Source organism: Mus musculus, chromosome 3, assembly GCF_000001635.26.
Source record: "Mus musculus strain C57BL/6J chromosome 3, GRCm38.p6 C57BL/6J".
Classification (NCBI taxonomy): Eukaryota; Metazoa; Chordata; class Mammalia; order Rodentia; family Muridae; genus Mus; species Mus musculus.
The window spans coordinates 15,019,069-15,025,164 of NC_000069.6; positions in this window are offsets into that span (position 1 = coordinate 15,019,069).

Here is a 6,096-nt window from a genome sequence, read left to right on the forward strand (position 1 = left end):
CATACATTATTCCAGGCTGTGTGGACAGTACTATGGTGTAAGGGGAGGTTCTGATGCTAACCATGTTCCCCAATTGGTCCTTGATTTGTCAATGAAACAGGCCAGGAGACAGTTGCTGGGTGAAAGGTACAGTTGAGACTTGCGGGTTCCAGGAGGAAAAGGCAGACACAAGGAAGGAGAGGGGCCTTTTCTGCCATGCTTTGGAGGAAGAAGGATGCATCAATCATGTAAGACCTTGGGGAGAGCTAGGGCCAGCGGTCTCCGCTACGGGCAGGTGGCAAAGGATGTTTGGCAGGGGCTAGGTAACTCTAAGTTTAGGGCAGATGGGGAGACAGAAATAACAAATTGGTAAGGGCACACCTTGCCAGGCAGGAGTTATCTGTGCCCAACAATTATGCCTTGGAGGCAAGTTAAAGCAACAAAACTCTGTGTGTGTGTGTGTGTGTGTGTGTGTGTGTGTGTGTGTGTGTCTTTTATCTGCAGATTCAAGGGTCTCGGCTCGACTTCTCCCCGAGCAAAGGTGGGTAGAAAGAGAAGCCAGGTTAGGACTGGTGGCCACTGATCCTGGAGCTCAGCAGGAGGAACAAAGGGGAAGTCGGGAGGGGACAGAGCGACATCTGATCCCGGAAAAAGGTAGCGATTTTAAAACTACACGAAACACTATGGACACTCCTCAAAAATCAAAAAGAGAAACTACTATATGTCCACTAGGGACATACACCTAGAAAACTCAGTCTATTAACAATAGTAATATCTTGGAACTTGTATAGCCTGATTGTGAAATCAGCAGAGGTGACCATCACCAGAACACATTTAAAAGCACGTGTTATATTTACTGCATAAAATAAGTCTTAAATATTTAGAACACAGAATAAATACTAGTTAGACCAGTCAAGAGGTTCATTTGACGGTTTTCTTAGTCTTTCTCCTCCCTCTGTTTGTTTTTGTTTAGATAGTTTCTATTTCCCTGACACTAAGTTACTTTTTATCATGAGTACATATTGTGAAATCTAAACATTTGGTATTTTATTTTCATCTCTAAAATTTTTTAATTTTTTTTACTTCTCAGATAAACTTCTTCTGTTTTTATATTAAAAATTTTATTTCAAAATTGCTGCTTTATTTCTTAATTTTAAAACATTTATTTTCACAATCTTTTGACCACTGAGTTCTCTCTTGTACATGAATCTTATTTTTAGGCTTCTTTGGATATCTCATCACTTTTTAAAAAAATACAGGACATTAAAGGTATCATAAATTTAGATTTTGCTGGTAATTCGTTTGCCAACAGAGCACAAGTTATTATTTAGTTTTCTTATCTTAATTTTTATTGAGAATTTTATAAATGCATACAGTATGTTTTGATCAAACTTACCAACCTATTCTCTCCTCTTCAATCTCCTTTTTATCTATCTTTCTATATTTTCACTTCTAACTTTTTGTGTTCTCCCTCTTTCCTGACCATCCACCAAAGTGACTTCATGATCCCTGGATATGTATGGGTGTAAGACCTTCTGCTGGAGAGTTGATAGGATTTCACCTCTCCTACACCATTTAGTGTTTAAGAGTACTTAGCATTCTTGCAGGAGACCAGAAGTTGATTCCCAGCACCCATATCGAGTATCTCCCAGCTGCCTGTTAGTGTAGCTTCAGAGGATCTGACACCATCTTCTAGCCTCCAGGACAACTGCATTCCTGTGCATACTTCCAGACACACTGTCTTAGTCAGGGTTTCACTGCTGTGAACAGACACTATGACCAAGGCAGGTCTTATAAAGGACAACATTTAGTTGAGTTTGGCTTTCAGGTTCAGAGGTTCAGTCCTTTATCATCAAGGTGGGAACATGGCAACATCTAGGCAGGCATGGTGCAGGCAGAACTGAGAGTTCTATATCTTCATTTGGAGGCTGCTACTGGAAAACTGACTTCCAGGCAGCTAAGATGAGGGTCTTAAAGCCCATATCCACAGTGACACACCTACTTCCCATAAGGCCACACCTCCAAAAAGTGCCACTGCCTGGGCCAAGCATACTCAACCATGACACAAGCATAAATGTTTCTTATAATAAAGATAAAAATATTTAAATAACTTTTCTTATAGAAGAACCTAGAGTAGGAGCCAGTGAATTATAGTCATCAGCAAAATGATGTTCACCAAATGTTACAAATAAAGCTTTATTAGAGCACACACATGTTTATTAAAATATATATGATCTAAAGATGCATTTATTCTGCAGTTTCAGAGTCAAGCATCTGCAAAAGAGAATGTACTTACTTATTATCTGGAGGAAAAAGTAATACTGATTTCTACTACAGAGTAGGAGCTATCTTATGACTTAGATAAATAAATCTTATATTAATATTTAGAAAAATCATCAATAAAATGTCCAGGGTGTTTGAGCTACTTCAAATCTAAAACATTCCTATTTTCTGTGAACAAAATTTTTTACCTTTCCCAATGTGATTTGAACCCAAATTATTCTTAAGCCTAAATTTCCCCCAGGGCTCTTCTGTGCCAATTATCGTACAATGTTGTCATACCTACAGGATTCACTATTTGTTTAAAGACTTACAAAGGTTTTTGCACAAATTCCTAGCTCCTTCCTCTCCACTTCTCTCTTTCTAGTGTTTACCTCTAGTAGTCTAGCCTACAGTACTCAGCTTGTATTTGCTCCTCTGTGAGCACACTTAACACGTTAGTACATAGAACACCAAAAGATTCTCAGCATTGAAACTATAACTATGCTATCAACATGTAATACAGATTGGTAGCTCTTGCTTCCAAATGTGCACAGAATGCATCTGTTTGTGAAATGGCCAGCATGCAAGGCCTCTACAGAGCTACAAAATGCAATCAGATTGTTTAAAGTCTATAACCTCAGCTACACCATTGCAGAAAACCAGAAAAATGTCATGCATCAAAGGCAAAATTCTGATCGCCTTATTTTAAAAGTTCATGTATTTCTCATATAAATGAAATTGAAAAGAATAGATAAATGTATTATGCAATACTATGTTCAAGAAAATTAATTCAAAATTCAAAAAGGAATATTTCAATGATATCTCTTGTGTTTAGAGGTTCAAATTCCAAAACTAACTTAGAACCTTTTTCTATCTGCTAATGTTTATTCTCACTGTCAGTTAGCTTGTGTTGCTATTTACATTATTATCCATTAATTCATGTCTGTTCCTTAATATTCCTCCTCAGGTACACTGTTCATATAATTCATGTGAACTGTGGGAAAAGTAACTGGGAAAAACTAGTTCTTTGTTACATAAATTCTGAAAGACAAGTTATGGATTACATTTTCTCCTATGGGTCCATAGGAATCCATCGGAGCCAGCAGTCCCTCACTTGCCTCCTAGGTCTGTCAGTTCCATGCAATATGAAGAACTTCCCCAAAGACATTTCTTATTCATTTATTTTCTTTTTAACTGGGCATAGGCATACTGAATTTGGTTGCTATTATAACAGAAATTAACTGTCAAAAAGAATGTTATTCTGAGTGCACACCCCATCAATTGACAGAAAAAACTACATCAACTCTTTGATGGCAAAAAATACATCTCTTCCAGATCCTCACATGTCTCACCTCTTCTTTCATGACATTGGCATAAAAATGCCTTCTTATGTAATTTCTGAGAATATCATCAATGTTAAGAGGTAATTTTCTGAGTTCAGCCATCTCAGGATAGAGTCCTACCTTGCTGGCAGAATCAAGACTGAATTCATTTTCCTAAGCCCTGGAAAGTAACTCCTATGCTACTTCTTCAGATGTTTGATGTTTGTCTGTTAACCAGTAGAGAAGGTGAAGAGGAAAGATGCTGTTATCCCGTTATCTAAACTAAGGCACACAAGTGAGAGATGTGTTGCTTGTCTTAACTGACCGTGTGCAGCATACCCTAGCCTTTGTTCTCTTATCATTCTAAACTCCAGGCAGGAGTCAAGGAGGGGACCTGACTGTAATGCTGACTCAAGGACCCTGAAACCAGGTGACCCAGATAAAACATAGTCATCAAAGTTCATTTCCTTGCTTAATCCCTGTGTCAATGCAACAAATCACTCCATCCACCTTGCTTTGTGTTCTCATCCTATAAAATATTGCATAGTCTCCCTTCAAGGACAGGGTTCAGATCTGGAAGTGTCTATCTCCCTTAGTGCTCAGAAAAGAAAGCTTCATTATTAAGCTTCCATATCTATAATAAGTGAGTTTTCTCGGCTTCCATCCTGAGCCAAACAATCAATATGTTTTTTATAGAAGCAAGATATGACCAGAATCACCTTTAGTGCCTTTTACATTTGAGAGCTTTTAAATGTGAAGCTAAGTGGTTTTATTAGTTATTTCATCCAAAAGCTATCTGATATTCAATAATTCCATTGAAGAAGGGGGACGTAAATTATAACTTCATGATTTAAAAATATTGGACAACCTTCATACTCAACAGAAATGTTAAACTACCTATTAATGTAATCGTTTGCGTTGATTGCACCTACACTCATTTTGAATGTTGCTATGGAAACCAGTGAAACTGCCCTGGTGAGAACTAATGGAGTTTTTTAAGATACACTTTAAAACCACCTGCAAACAATAGCCTTTAAATAAAAAGTACTAGAAAGAGTTTCTCTCTCTTTTCGAAACCTAAATGTAGGTAATGGCATTCAACTACTTACCAAACAGTGAGTTGCTTTTGAATACATTTGCAGTGAGTATTTTCTTAGATTGGGATGAATATGAATGTGCAGGCTTGTTTCCTGTCTGACTTTCTGATTATTCTCAGCTTAGATGGGCAAAACAAGAACACACAGAAATACAAGACAAGGGTCATATGAGCTCAAGTTCTTCCAAACCATGTAAACAGGAAGTATTGGTAATCCCATGAGAAGTTAGCTATATTTGTTGAAACAAAAACGTTTAGGAATAAATTTCATGCTGATTAACTTTCTTCTTTCAGTAGCTGAAAGAAGTCTGTGTGAGAGAGCTGAATGGACTCATGCAGCTTTTAAAAGTACTGCAGGGGCAGGAATAGGTGCAGGCTACAAGGTTCCTGGAGGAGCCTCTTTCAAGCATCTCATTGGGATATAATTTAAGTGTCCAGAATGTTTATTAAATGATGAACAAAATAAAAGCTGAATATGACGAACACATGAAAGAAGATTTTTCTTTAGCAAAATCATTACATCACTGACAAAGCCCAAGTTTAGTGATCACCTGGGAAGAGTTTCAGACTTAGAAATGGACAAGGACTAACCATTTATTATTGTCTTCGTATGACCTAATGGTATTTTGACTTTGGAAGTCTTCTGAGGGAAATGAATGCCAATGGATAGCTCCTGAATTTGTATTTCAGTGGTCAGAAGCAAAACACTGCATATCTTCTTTCAATTTGCTTACTCAGACCTAAGGATTCAATTTCAGTGTCTTAAGGTCAAGAAACAAGACAACATTCTACTAGCTAGCATGCTTTCCATGTTGCAGTATTTTCTCAGGATACAGAGGATTCTCTTTTACTGCCTTCAGCTATGATATTCCATGCTAAAGCAGATTGAAATTTCCAAATGTTATTGTTTTTAGGATTCAGTTCTTGTGTTTCAAACTTAGGCTGCTTATGTTCATGGCAGATCAAGTTGTACACAGCCACCTTCCCAGATTACTTCCTTCAAGTACCCCGTGCCCTGAAACTAAACTCAAGTCATCCTGTCAGACAGAATCCTTTCTTGTGAGAAGGTTATCAAGTTCCTTCTCATCTTGAGCCTCTGCTTTACCATGCACACACCAGTTCATCAGATTCATGGAAACCACTGTACTTCTGATGAAAGGCTGTGAGATAGACACTCATGCAAGTCCTGAATAGAACTGTAAGTCCCAGTAGGCAGGTGTGTCATGTATGTGACACCATTCACATCCACCCCTAAATCTTAGATGACTGTGGAATCATGTGCTAATCTTTTACCCCCAGGATGAGTGCCTTATCCCCACTTCCGAGTCAAAAGCACTGTTTTCTAATATCCACTAAACAAACTCTAAAAAATGTTACTTTGTCCATTCTATCAAAATAGTGTTAATAACTTTTAAATCCTTTAAATAATAATTGAAA